This window comes from Sapajus apella, unplaced genomic scaffold (assembly GCF_009761245.1).
Source record: "Sapajus apella isolate SASKATOON/1434 unplaced genomic scaffold, GSC_monkey_1.0 scaffold21, whole genome shotgun sequence".
Classification (NCBI taxonomy): Eukaryota; Metazoa; Chordata; class Mammalia; order Primates; family Cebidae; genus Sapajus; species Sapajus apella.
The window spans coordinates 1,935,234-1,950,360 of record NW_022436961.1 but is presented as its reverse complement, the minus strand read 5'-3'; the positions used below and the strand labels follow the sequence as shown (position 1 = coordinate 1,950,360).

The 15,127-nt window shown below is 44.2% G+C and overlaps 1 long non-coding RNA gene across 1 annotated transcript; it reads right to left on the bottom strand.

The window, feature by feature from the left end:
* Positions 1–5,179: 5,179 nt before the first annotated feature.
* On the bottom strand, positions 5,180–14,425 carry LOC116558270. Its single transcript, XR_004271927.1, has 3 exons — positions 14,413–14,425; positions 9,801–9,807; positions 5,180–5,321 (listed from the first exon to the last, which is right to left on the bottom strand). It is a non-coding gene; the product is annotated as an uncharacterized LOC116558270 (long non-coding RNA).
* Between the last annotated feature and the right edge of the window lie 702 nt (positions 14,426–15,127).

Below are 15,127 nucleotides of genomic sequence, written 5' to 3'. Positions count from 1 at the left end.
TTTTCAATTTGCTTTGCCCATATCCATCTGAGGAATCACTGTCTATGGCAGCTATAGCCTTATGAAGTGTATTTCTTAAATAATAAAATTTGAAAGTCAAAATCACTCCTCAGGCCGGGTACAGTGGCTCATGCCTGTAATCTCAACACTTTGAGAGGCTGGGGCGGGCAGATCCCTTGAGGTCAGGAGTTCGAGACCAACCTGGCCAACATGGTAGAAACCTGTCTCTACTAAAAATGCAAAAAATTAGCCAGATGTTGGTGCATGCTGGTAATCCCAGCTACTTGGGAGGCTGAGGCAGGAGAATCACTTGAACCTGGGTGGCGGAGGTTGCAGTGAGCCGAGATCACGCCACTGCACTCCAGCCTGGGTGACAAAAGCAAAACTCTGTCTCAAAAAAAAAAAGTTACCCCTTGAGCCATGGGATGCAGAATGGATATTGTGTTACAGGCATGAAAACAACACTCATCTCCTTGTGCATCTCCATCGGAGCTCTTGGTGTATTGTTAGTAAACAGTAATATTTTGAAAGGAATCATTTTTTTTCTGGGCAGTAAGTTTCAATAGTGGGCTTACAATATTTAGTAAACCGTGCTATAAATAGATGTACTATCACCCAGACTTTGTTTTTCTATTTATAGAGCACAGGTAGAGGAGATTTAGAAAAATTCTTAAAGGCCCTAGGATTTTCAGAATTGTCAATGACCACTGGCTTCAAATTAAAGTAACCAGGTGCATTAGCCCTAACAGGAGTCAGCCTGTCCTTTGAAGCTTTGAAGCCAGGCATTGACTTCTTCTCTCTAGCTATGAAAGCCCTGGATGGCATCTTCTTCCAACAAAAGACTAGTTTGTGTATGCCGAAAATCTGTTGTTTAACTGCATTTATCAGTGATCTTAGCTGGGTCTTTTGTAGAACTTGCTGCAGCTTCTCCATCAGCACCTGCTGCTTCACCTTGCGAATTGATGTTATGGCCATGCCTTTTTTTCCTTAAACCTCATGAACCAACCTCTGCAAACTTCCAGCTTTTCTTCTGCAGCTTTGTCATCTTTCTCAGCCTTCATAAAATTGAAGAACATTAGGGCCTTGCTCTAGAGTAGGCTATATAGCTTAAAGGAATGTTGTGGCTGGTTTGATCTTCTGTCCAAACCACTCAAACTTCCTCTCTATCAGCAATAAGGCTGTTTCAATTTCTTGTCATGCATGTGTTCACTGGGGAAGCACTTTTAATGCCCTTCAACAACTTTTCCTTTGCATTCACAACTTGGCTAACTGTTTGGCACAAGAGGCCTAGATTTGGGGCCTGTTTCAGCTTTTTTTTGGAGGCTGAGTTTTGCTCTGTCACCCAGGCTGGAGTGCAGTGGTGCAATCTCAGCTCACTGCAATCTTCATCTCCTGGGTTCAGATGATTCTCCTACCTCAGCCTTCCAAGTAGCTTGCATTACAGGTGCACGCCACAACACCTGGTTAATTTTTGTATTTTTAGTAGAGATGGGGTTTTGACCTCAAGTGATTCACCCACCTTGGCCCTTCAAAGTGCTGAGATGACAGGCATGAGCCACTGCACCCAGCCTGGGCCTGTTTCAGCTTTTGAAATACCTTCCTCACTAAGCTTAATCATTTCTAGTTTTTGATTTAAAGTGAGAGATGTACAACTCCTCCTTTCACTTGAATACTTAGAGTCCACTGTAGTGTTATTAACTGGCCAAATTTCAATATTGCTGTGTCTCGGGAAATAGGGAGGCCTGAGGAGAAGGAGAGAAATGGGGGAATAGCTGTTTGTGGAGCAGTCAGAACACATTGAACAATTATGGGTGCAGTTGGTGGCATCAAAAAACACTTACAATGATAACATCAAAGATCAGTCATCACAGATCATCATAACACACATCATCTTCATTATAATGTTTGAGGCTGGGCATGGTGGCTTGTGCCTATAATCTCAGTGCTTTGGGAGGCTGAGGCAAGAGGATCACTTGAGCCCAGGAGTTCAAGGCTGTAGTGAGCTGTGATCACACTACTACACTCCAGCCTGAGTAACAGCGCAAGACTCTGTCTCTTAAAAGAAAAAAAGCATGAAATACAGTTGATCCTTGAACAAGACAGGATGGTGGGGTGCCAGCCCCTACCCAGTTGAAAATTCACATATAACTTTTAACTTTTTTTTTAGAAATGGAGTTTTGTTCTGCCATCCAGCCTGGAGTGCAGTGGTGTGATCATGGCTCACTGCAGGCTTGAACCTGTGCTCAAGCAATCCTCCTATCCTAGCCTGCCAAGTAGCTAGGACTACAACAGGCATGCACCACCAAGTCCAGATAATTTGTTTTACTTTTTGTAGAGATGGGTCTCACCATATTGCCCAGGCTGGTCTGAAACTCCTGGCTTCAAGTGATCCCCCCACCTCAGCTTCCCAAAACACTGGGATTGGTATGAGCTGCCATGCCTGACTTCAAAAACATTTTTTTTTGAGGCAAAGTCTTACTCTGTTGCCCAGGCTGGAGTGAGTGCAGTGGTGCAAACTTGGCTCACTATAACCTCCACCTCCCAGGTTCAAGTGATTCTCCTGCCTCAGCCTCCTGAGTAGCTGGGATCACAGGCACATGCCACCACGCCCGGCTAATTTTTGTATTTTTAGTAGAGGCAGGGTTTCACCATGTTGGCGAGGCTGGTCTCAAATTCCTGACTTCAGGTGATCCGCCCACCTCAGCCTCCCAAGGTGCTGTGATTACAGACATGAGCCACCATATCCAGCCTTCAGAAGTATATATTTTTAAATTATAGATTTAAGGGGTCCAGGTGCAGTTTTGTCAGATGTATATTTTGTGTGGCAGTGAAGTCTGGGCTTTTAGTGCAGCTGTCACCCGAATGTCCATTGTACCTATTAAGTCACTTCTCCTCCCTCAGCCCCCCTGCCATCCTCCCACGCTTCCTAGTCTCCAGTGTCTGTCACTCCACTCTCTATGGGACTTCTCAAAAACTTAACTACTCACAGCCTTCTGTTGACCACAAGCCTTACTGATACCATCAAGTCAATTCACACATATTTTGTCTGTCATGTGTATTAGATACTACATTCTTACCATAAAGTAAACTAGAGAAAAGAAAATGTTATTAAGAAAATCATGGCTGGATTACAGGGTGGCTCAGGCCTGTGATCCCAGCACTTTGGGAGGCCAAGGCGGGCAGATCACAAGGTCAGGAGATAGAGATCATCTGGGTCAATATGGTGAAACCCTGTCGCTACTAAAAAAAAAACCAACAAAAATTAGCTGGGTGTGGTGGTGGGTACCTGTAATCCTAGCTACTCAGGAGGCTGAGACCGGAGAATCGTTTGAAAATGGAAGATGGAGATTGCAGTGAGCTGAGATCTCGCCACTATACTCCAGCCTGGGTGAAAGAGCGAAACTCCACCTCAAAAAAAAAAAAAAAATTAGGAAGAGAACTATATTGACAATTTACAATTTATTTTATTTATTTATTTATTTATTTTTTCAAGATGGAGTTTCACTCTTGTTACCCAGGCTGGAGTGCAATGGCGCAATCTCAGCTCATCGTAACCTCCGCCTCCTGGGTTCAGGCAATTCTCCTGCCTCAGCCTCCTGAGTAGCTGGGATTACAGGCACGCGCCACCATGCCCAGCTAATTTTTTGTATTTTTAGTAGAGACAGGGTTTCACCATGTTGACCAGGATGGTCTCGATCTCTTGACCTCGTGATCCACCCGCCTTGGCCTCCCAAAGTACTGGGATTACAGGCGTGAGCCACCGCGCCCGGCGACAATTTACAATTTATTAAGTGGACGTCCTCATCATCATATTGAGTAGCTGGAGGAAAATGAAGAAGATGAAGGGTTGGTTTTGCTGTCTCAGAGGTGGCAAAGGTAGAAGAGGTGGAAGAGGTGGAAGGGGAGGCAGGAGAGACAGGCACACTGTATAATTTTTTTTTTTTTTTTTTTGAGATGGAGTCTGGCTCTGCTGCCCAGGCTGGAGTGCAATGGCTCCATCTTGGCTCACTGCGAACTCCACCTCCTGGGTTCTAGCAATTCTTGTGCTTTAACCTCCCAAGTTGCTAGAATTACAGGCACGCGCCACCACATATGGCTAATTTTTCTATGTTTAGAGGAGACTGGAAGTTTCATGATGTTGCCCAAGCTGATCTCAAACTCCTGGCCTCAAGTGATCCGCCCACTTCAGCCTCTCAAAGTGCTGGGATTACAGGTGTGAGCTGTAATTACAGAGCTGTGATTACAGTGTTGGGATTACCCGGCGTCTAAGTAGCTTTCAAAGAAAAAACATCTGTGTATAAGTGGATCCACACAGTTCAAACCTGTGTTGTTCAAGGGTCAACGCTGCTGTGAGAATTACTGAAATGTGACACCGAGACACAAAGTAAGTACACGCTGTTGTGAAATGGTGCTGACAGACTTGCTCGATGCAGGGCTGCCACAAATCTTCAATTTGTAAAAAAACATAACATCTGTGAAGCGCTATAAGGCAAAGGGTAAGGAAGAGTATGCCTGTCTAAAGACTGAATCTGTATAGGATGGGGAGTTTCCCACTCCTCAAAACAATAAAGCCAGGACTCAGCAGTGTAAGACATTGAGGGAAAGAATGAATGACGGCCAGACGCAGTGGCTCACACCAGTAATCCCAGCACTTTGAGAGGCTGAGGCAGGTGGATCACCTGAGGTCAGGAATTTGAGACCAGCCTGGCCAACATGGTGAAACCCTGCCTCTACTAAAAATACAAAAATTAGCCGGGCATGGTGGCACATGCCTGTAATTCCAGCTACTCGGGAGGCTAAGGCAGGAGAATCAGGAGAATCGCTTGTACCTGGGAAGTGGAGGTTATAGTTCGAGACCAGCCTGGCCAACCTGATGAAACCCCATCTCTACTAAAAATACAAAGAATAGCTGTACATGCCTGTAGTCCCAGAGACTTGGGAGGCTGAAACATGAGAATTGCTTGAACTCAGTCAGGAGGCAGAGGCTGCTGTGAGCTGAGTTGTGCCACTGCACTCCAACCTGGGCAACAGAGCAAGTCTCTGTCTCAAAAAAAAGAATGAATGAGAAGCTGGGTGCAGTGGCTCATGCCTATCATCTCAGCACTTTGTGAGGCTGAGGTGGGTGGATGGCTCGAGCCCAAGGGTTTGAAAGCAGCCCGGCAACATGGTGAAATGCCGTCTCTACTAAACATACAAAAATTGGCTGGGTGTAGTGGCATGTGCCTGTAGTCCGAGCTACTCTGGGTGCTGACATGGGAGGGTCACTGGAGCCCGGGAGGTTCAGGCTACAGTGAGCGGTGATCACACCACTGCACTCCAGGCTGGGCAAAAGAGTGAGAGTCCATTTCAAAAAAAAAAGAAAAAAAGGGGGGACCAGATTTGCAATGCCTCAGACACCTGGAAGAAGCAGATGCAGCTCCTTGGAGGAATGTACCCTCTACCTATGCATGAAAGAAGTGTGACCGAGAAATTTTTAAAAAGATGAGCTAACAACCCCTAAATCACAAAATACATAAGGAAATATGTTTTCACAGGTAAGATTCAGCAATACAAGCCAATCAGCCCTACAGACTTTAGATAGGGGAGTTAACAGATAATAGCCAGATAAAATAGGGGGTTCTCAGCTAACTTTGAATTTCAGATAAGCAATGAATAAATGTTTAGTGTAAGTATGTCCCACACAATATTTGGGACAAACTTAGACTAAAACCTTATTTGTTAATTACCTGAAATTCAAATTTAATTTTGCATTTTGTATTTGTGTTTTTATTATTTTTAAAAAATTATATATTTTTCGAGACAGGATCTCACTCTGCTGCCCAGGCTGGAATGCAGTGGTGAAACCATGGCTCACTGCAACCTTGACCTCCCAGGCTCAAGTGATCCTCCCACCCCAGCCTCTGAAAGCATTGAGATTACAGCCCTGAGCCACCACACCTGGCCTACATTCTGTATTTTTATTTTTTTAATTTTTATTTATTTATTTATTTTGAGATAGGATCTCACTCTGTTGCCCAGGCTGGAGTGCAGTGGCCCAGTCTTGGCTCACTGCAGCCTCCACCTCCCGGGTTCAAGCGATTCTCCCGCCTTAGCCTCTTGAGTAGGTATAACAGGCATGCACCACCATAACCAGCTAATTTTTATATTCCTAGTAGAGACAAGGTTTCACCTGACCTCAAGTGATCCACCCGCCTTGACCTCCCAAAGTCCTGGGATTATAGGCATGAGCCACCATGCCTGGCCCACTCTGTATTTTTAATTGCTAAATCTGAGAGCTTTCGATACAAACTGCAAAGTAAATATATATTTAAGAAATGAAAAAATTGGAAAGAGAAGTGATGAGCAAGAGACCATCAGAAATGACTGGATACATATGAAAGAGGAGTAAATGGACCTTTTAGAAATGGAAATTACGTCAATCTAAAATGAAAACTAAATGGAAGATTCAGAAGTAAATACACCGATGCTGCAACTGACTTTAGTGTGCACAATGTTGAGATTGTGCATAGAGAGGTCAACAGTGGAAAGATATGTGATAAAACAAGAAGAGTAAAATATTAATTGTAAAATATAGATGGTGGGTATATGGGAGTTTAACATAATATTCTTTCAACTTATCCATAGTTTGAAAATTATCATGGTAGAATGTTGGGAACAAACCAGAAAAGTTAAACAGCATACTGGAAACGTTTAAATACTGAACTAGAGGGTCAATCTGTAGGAATTTCAAAGAATGTAGTCCAGAAACAAGAAATAGAGACCGCGAGAGACTGCTCGCTATGGTCTGCGTGCTCCTGTTCCCCAGAAAGTCCTATGTTGAAATCCCAAGCCCCAAGGTGATGGTATTAGGAGGTAGAGCCCTTGGGAGGTGGTTAAGTCTTAAGGGCACACGATGAGATTAGTACCTTTTAAAAAGAGGCCCCAGAGACAGCCCATCCCACTCCTTCCCCATGAAACTGCAAGAAGACAGCCATCTATGAACCAGGAAAGGGGCCCTCACCAGAACCTGACCATGCTGCCACCTTGATCTTAGACTTCCCAGCCTCCAGACCTGTGAGAAATAAATTTCTGCTGTTTATAAGCCACCCAGTCTATGGTGTTTTTGTTATAGCAGCTTTAACAGACCTAGACACTCACTAACCTAAGTGCTTGCCGGCTGGTGCGGTGGCTCACACCTGTAATCCCAGCCCTTTGGGAGCCCAAGGCGGTGGATCACTTGAGGTCAGGAGCTCGAAACCAGTCTAGCCAACATGGTGAAACCCCGTCTTTACTAAAAATACAAAAATTAGCCAGGTGTGGTGTTGGGCACCTGTAATTGCAGCTGTTTGGGAAGCTGAGGCAGGAGAATCGCTTGAACCTGGAAGGTGGAGTTTGCAGTAAGCCGAGATCACACCACTGAACACTAGCCTGGGTGACAGAGTAAGACTCCATCTCAAAAAAAAAAAAAAAAAAAAAAAAAGATATGTGCCTGTGAAGAGAGAAGTTGCCGTACACGTCCTACAAGATCTAGAAGAAGGTAACAGAATGAGGGAGAGGTAATACTAAAGTAATAGTTGCTGAGAATTTTTCATAACTGATGAAAGATAGTAATTCATAGATTCAGAAATTCCTATAAATGTCAAGAAGGATAAATAAAAAGCTATTTGCTTTCTACTAGGAATTTACAAAGGATCTATATTTCACAAAGAAAGAAAGTGATCCTGGACAAAAGATCTGAAGTGTGGGTCATTCTAAACAAAGATTGGTGGTTAGAAAGCAATAATATTGTCCAATTTGTGGGGCTAAAGAAAACCGGCAAGAGCACCTTCCGTAGTTGAACAGATAAACGGTGGCACATCCAAACAAAGGAATCTTGTTCAGCAGTAAAAATAAATGAACCATCGGCCAGGCGCAATGGCTCACACCTGTAATCCCAGCACTTTGGGAGGCTGAGGCAGCTGATCACGAGGTCAGGAGATTGAGACCTTCCTGGCCAACATGGTGAAACCCCATCTCTACTAAAAATACGAAAAATTAGCCGGGGGTGGTGGTGCACATCTGTAGTCCCAGCTACTTGGGAGGCTGAGGCAGGGGAATTGCTTGAACCCGGGAGGCAGAGGTTGCAGTGAGCCAAGATTGCACCATTGCACTCCAGCCTGGGGGCAGAGTGAGACTCTGTCTCAAAAAATTAATTAATTAATTAAATTAAAAATAAATAAATAAACTAGCTATCAAGTCATGAAAAGACATGGAGGAACCTTAAATGCAAATTGCTAAGTGAAATAAACCAATCTGAAAAGTCTACAGATTGTATTATCCCAACTATACAACATCCTGGAATAGGCAAAATTATGGTGACAATAAAAAGATCAGTGGCTGTCAGGTTAGCAGAGAGGGAAGGATGACTATGTGGAACACAAAAGATTTCTAGGGCAGTGAAAATATCCTGTATGATACTACAATGGCAGACACAATGTATTTGTACATTTATCCAAACCCATAGAATATACAATACCGAGAGTAAACCCTAATGTAAACTATGGGCTTTGGGTGAAATGATGTGTCAATGTAGGTTCACGGGTTATAGCAGAGGTACCGCTCTGGTGGAGGATGTTTATAATGGGTGAGGCTGTGCACATGTGGAGGCAGGGAGTGTATGGAGAACATCTCTACTTCCTTCTTTTTTTCTTTTTTTTTGAGACAGGATCTCTCTCTGTTACCCAGGCTAGAGTGCAGTGGTGCGATCTTGTGCACCACAACTTCTGCCTCCCGGGTTCAGGCAATTCTCCTGCCTCCGCCTCCTGAGTAGCTGGGACTACAGGCGCCCACCACCATGCCTGGCTAATTTTTGTATTTTTAGTAGAGACGGGGTTTTACCATGTTATCCAGGCTGGTCTCAAACTCCTGACCTTAAGTGATCTGCTCACCTCAGCCTCCCAAAGTGCTATTAGAGGCATGAGCCACCACACTCAGGCTGTACTTTCCTCTTAATTTTACTGTGAAAATTTTTCTGTAAAAAAAAAAAAAAAGTCTTTAAAATTAAAAAGAAAAGAAAAGGCCTGGCTAGACCCAATAGCAATGTAACCTTAGAAGGGGGTGACTGGAGTTAAAGGGTGATTTGGTGTAAAGCTGACGACTTGAATCATCGTTAGGTTTTGTTAAGGTAGGTGGTGAAAATTCCAAGGGTAACTACAATAAGAAAAAAAATTTAGTGCATATCTTTAAAACAGGTAAAGGACAAAATATGGAATGAGTTTATATTTAAAAACAAAATTTATGCTCTTTTTGCAGATAAATAAATGCCAGTGCATCAGTAATAATAAACGTAAAATAGTGAAAAATACAGTTAGTAATAATAGGTTTTCACATTGGAGCTCAGTTCTTTATCTGCAACTTACCATTTAGATAAGTCACACCCAGTCCCATAGAAGAAAGATAGAGTCGGGTAGAGGGAAGCAGGGATTTCTACTGTATCAGAAGCCCCTCTACAATGGAAACCAGAAGCTACAGAAACCTAATAACTCTTCCTGCTCTTAGGGTCTAGACATAGTTCTTTCCGTCATTAGATTATTTCACAAAATTCAGTAAAAGGTGAATCCTAAAATATTTAAAAATCACTGGGCGTGGTGGCTCACACCTGCAATCCCAGCACTTTGGGAGGCCGAGGCAGGCGGATCACCTTAGGTCAGGAGTTTGGGACCAGCCTGGCTAACATGGTGAAACCCCATCTCTACTAAAAATACAAAAAATTAGCCGGGTGTGGTGGCGTACACCTGTAATCCCAACTACTTGGGAGGCTGAGGCAGGAGAATTGCTTGAACCTGGGAGCTAGAGGTTGCAGTGAGCTGAGATCGCACTGTTACACTCTAGCTCGTACAGAAAGAGTGAAACTCCATTTCAAAAAATAAAACTTAAAAAAAAAAAACCTATAAAGGATGTAAGAATTAACCACACACTTTAAATTTTTTCTTAGAAAAATATCAATATTCGGATGGGCACAGTGGCTCAAACCTGTAACCCCAGCACTTAGGGAGGCCGAGGCAGGTGGATCACCTGAGGTCGGGAGATTGAGACCAGTCTAACCAACATGGAGAAACGCTGTCTCTACTAAAAATACAATATTATCCAGGCGTGGTGGCGCATGCCTGTAATCCCAGCTACTCAGGAGGCTGAGGCAGGAGAATTGCTTGAACCCAGGAGGCAGAGGTTGTGGTGAGCCGAGATTGCACCATTGCACTCCAGCCTGGACAATAAGAGGAAAAGTCCATCTTAAAAAAAAAAAAAAAGAAAAAAAGAAAAATATCAATATTCCCATATAGGGAAAAATAAACTCTTGCTAAACGCAACAGTGAGGCTATGAATTTATGTAGCTTTACTTTTTCCATTTCTTTCCATTTTCTCATTTGTATTTGACAAATTCCGTATTTACCCTGTTTATGATACTCCCATCCATGAGCAATAAATATTTTCAACCATTTGTCAAGACCTTTAGGCTGGGCATTGTGGCTCATACCTATAATCCCAGCATTTTGGGAGGCCGAGGCAGGCAGATCACCTGAGGTCATGAGTTCGACCTGGCCAACATGGTGAAAACCCATCTCTGCTAAAAATACAAAAATTAGCCAGGTGTGGTGGCGTGCACCTGTAATCCCAGCTACCTGGGAGGCTAAGGCAGGAGAATTACTGGAAACCGGGAGGTGGAGGTTGCAGTGAGCCGAGATTGCACCGCTGCACTCCAGCCTGAGCGGCAGAGCCAGACTCTGTCTCAAAAACCAAACCAACCAACCAATCAACCAAACAAACGAAAACAAGAACATTGCAATACATCATATTTCATGATAAGAACACAGGAATACGAAGATGTCTTCTGCTATGTTTGGGGGGGAAATATTATAGATAAAATTGTCCTTCACCTCTCTCTAGCAGCAATCTGGTTGGGGAAACTGAAATCACGGTAAATGGGGTAGCCCTATTAGTCTACAGGTGTTCTTATCTTCCGTTCCATGCCCTGTTTAAGAAGGGGCATCTTATTAGCTGAGCGTGGTACCTGTGGTCCCAGGTACTCAGGAGGCTGAGACAGGAGGATCGCTTTAAACGAGAAGTTCAAGGCTGCAGTTAGCTGTGATCGCAAGATTGTACTCCAGCCTTGGAGACAGAGTGAGACCCTGTCTCATGTGACCAATGAAAAGTTGCACAGAAGGTTGCTGGGAAGTTTTTTCCTTGCACTTAAGGGAGACTACTGGGAAAACAGGCTTATTTTCTCCCTGTGGATGTGGCAAAGAAACACGTACCCTCAACCCTCAACTTTTTTATTTTTTTGATATGGAGTTTCATTTTTGTTGCCCAAGCTGGAGTGCAATGGCACAATCTCAGCTCACTGCAACCTCTGCCTCCCAGGTTCAAGCAATTCTCCTGCTTCAGCCTCCCAGGTAACTGGGATTACAGGCACGTGCCACCATGCCCGGCTAATTTTATATTTTTAGTAGAGATGGGGTTTCACCATGTTGGCCAGGCTGGTCTCAAATTCCTGACCTGAAGTGATCCATACGCCTTGGCCTCCCAAAATTCTGAGATTACAGGTGTGACCCACCACGCCCGGCCCAGCCTCAACTTTTATCAGGAGTCATTCTGCCCAAAACACCTCCAAGGCCCACTGCCTCTGGACTTCACCAGCTAGCCTGATCAAGGTTTAAGGCAGTTTGTTTGAAGGATAGGCCAGTTTGTGTTCGATCTTCTCTCACTAGGACCTAGAACGTCTCTAGTTTTTGTAATAATGATGCCTTCACATTAAGACATTATTGAAACATTCTACTATGAATCTACTACTGAGAGGGCACACCTGCTTAGTGAGTTTGGAAAGCTTAGCAAGAACTACTTGGCTTGCATGTTAATGAAATGAGAATTAGCAGACTTCCCCCTATGGTTTTAAGTATATGTGAAACTCATTGCATGGCAAACACTGCTAGTTGCCCACACAATGTCTGCTTTCTCCTTCTTCTTTACTAACAAAACTCAATTATGTTGTAGATAGCAAAACGTGTCCTTAAGATGACATACTCTTGTTTCTCCTGTATCTATGGAGAAGATCTTACATCAGCGAGATGTACGCAGAAGTAATTGGGTAGGACTTGCAGAGAAGTTCTTCGAAAGGCCAGACCCCGATAGACCCTCTTTCGCTTCTTGTACCTTCTGGCTTTCTGGAATGTGGATGTGAGGTTTGGAACTTCAGGAGCCATTTGGACAATGAAGCAACCTTGCAGATGGAAGTCACATGTTAAATATGTGGATCAGAAAGATAGAAAAGGCCTGGGAACTTGATGATTGTGGAGCTGCCATCCAGTGCTGAGCTCCCTGCCTCTGAGTTTCCTTACATGAAAAAGAATAAATCTAGCTAGGAAGGGTGGCTCTCGCCTGTAATCCCAGCACTTCAGGAAGCCGAAACAGGTGGATCACCTGAGGTATGGAATTTGAGGCCAGCCTGGCCAACATGATGAAACTCTGTTTCTACTAAAAATACAAAAATTAGCAGAATATCTGTAGTCTCAGCTACTCGGGAGGCTGAGGCAGGAGAATTGCTTAAACCCAGGAGGCGGAGGTTACAGTGAGCCAAGATCCGACACTGCACTCCAGCCTGGGTGACAGAGTAAGACTCGGTCTCAAAAAAATAAAAGAAAGAAAAAGAATAAACCTGTATCATATCTGATCCACGTTTTGATTTTCCATTATATGTGCCAACAAAATCTAATCCCAATTAATGTGTGGCGTGCCACAGTTAAGAACAAAAACTCTGGAGTCAGATCTGAAACAGAGATCTTACTGTGCAACTACGTAGCTGTGTAACCTCGGACAAGTTAGTTAACTTCTCTAAGCCTTAGCTCATCATCTATTACAAGGACCATGGACGGTACCTATGTGGTGAGACTGTTGTAAGGATTAAGTGAAATAACACATGAAAAATGCTTAGTGCAATGCCTGGCACAGGCATTCAGCACACAGCAGTGGTACATCTGTTGTTTCCAAACAAATATAGAGGCTAGCTGAAACCACAGATATTACAGAGGGAAACAAAGAAGAAATTGGTGGTCTCCAATCTAAGCTGGACACCCTTATTACCCTTTCTGTGTAGCTTTTGTCTTCCAGCTCTCTCATTCACACTCCCAACACATTCTCCCCACACCTGTGCCAATACTTACTATTCCTACCCCTCTTGGTATATGACACTGTCTCCCACTTCACAGAAAAAAATGGAATTATCAGGAGCGAAACCCCTGAATGTCCTGCTCCCATACCAACTAACTTCTTCCCAGGGTATTTCCTCTTCTGCCCAAAGCTAATTCTTCCATCTGTGCTTTGGTGCCAATTCCTCCCATCAACTCAGAGATGTGGACTCATTGTACCCTACCTCCCTCTCTTGTGTCCCAGCTTACAGATGAGCTCACAGCTCTGCTGTCTTACAGAAATCAAGACACGACAAAATACTGTCCCTCTTTGAACATGGTGTAAGGGTTATTGCCGAGTTTAGAATGAGGAAACTGAGACCAGCATAAGAAAATTAAATGCCAATTTATTTAACTCCCTGGCGAGGTTCCATGGTCCTGAGGAAAAGGGCCAGGGAAGTCACGCTTGACTCTTCTGGGTGTGGGGTTTTATAGGGAGTGAAAGCGTTTTGATTGGTTGTGGGAAAACCAGACGTGATTGGGGCAAGCTGCTATTGGTAGGTAGGCGGGATTTCCGGTGGGCAGGCCGCCCGGGGGAGTGGGACCTGGATGGAGCAAAATGCTATTGGGTAGGTTTTGGCGGGGCTTCTTTTTTTTTTTTTTTTTTTGAGACGGAGTTTCACTCATGTTACCCAGGCTGGAGTGCAATGGTGCGATCTCGGCTCACCGCAACCTCCGCCTCCTGGGTTCAGGCAGTTCTCCTGCCTCAGCCTCCTGAGTAGCTGGGATTACAGGCATGCGCCACCATGCCCAGCTCATTTTTTGTATTTTTTTTAGTAGAGACGGGGTTTCGCCATGTTGACCAGGATGGTCTCGATCTCTTGACCTCGTGATCCACCCGCCTCGGCCTCCCAAAGTGCTGGGATTACAGGCTTGAGCCACCGCGCCCGGCCTTGGCGGGGCTTCTTTTAAACTTTGGTGGGGTTTTCCAATGGCAAGCTAGGTGCTAGGTGCAGAGCTTGATGTGGAGGGTGGAGTGGTGATGTAGTTTTCAGGCGCAGAGAGCGATGGGCGTGTCCCAGCCCCGGAGGCAACTGGCCTTACACATGGTACTGTAAGGATTGATCCTTCTTTCTCCTGCCTCTCCTAGCCAATCTCTTTATTAAGGGGAAGTCTGTATTTGCCCTATCCACTGTTGGTAGCACCAGCTGCTATTTACTAAATATTTACTCTGTGCCAGATTATATATATACTCTCCAATCTTCAAATCAATAACACAAAGCAAGACTATCACTATTTTGTGTGTGAATGAGATACCTGAAGCTCAAAGAGATTGAAGTTTCTCTGGTTCAGACAGCTAACATTAAAATGTGACAGAATCAAGATTGCAACCCTAGTCTCTCTGAATGCAGTTCAGATTATTTGCATTCTCTCAGCAGTTCCCAAACCTGCCAGGGCATCAAAATCATCTAGAGGCCAGAAAAGGAAAAAAAAAAAAAAAACCAAAAACAAACAAACCAAAACCCAACAGATTCTTGGGTCTCAGATCTACCAAATCATAGTCCCTTCATAAAGAGCCCAGGAATCTCGACCTTTACAGCTTGTGGGTGGATATGATACAGCCCCATTGACATAGGGCTTCCCCATGCTGCCTCTCACCCTTGCATTCCTCACTTCATCCCAGTTCAGCTTCTAGTTCCACTTGTCAAACCAGATTACCTTCCCGTGTCCTCCTCATGGCCAGATCCACCAGGCATTCTCCAACCTTTGTCTTGCTTGATTTATTAACAGCATTTAACAAGCTGACTAATTTCTACCTTTCTTTGGTTTCCAGAATACCATACTTGACTCTTGGATTTCCTCCCTTCTTTTTGATCTTTTCTACTCTTTGTCTTTCAGCCTCTGGCCACCTCCTAAATGTTGGCACCCCTACCTTAGTTTCTAACTTCACTCTCTTCTCGCTTTAAACACCATGCTTGGGTGATCTCATC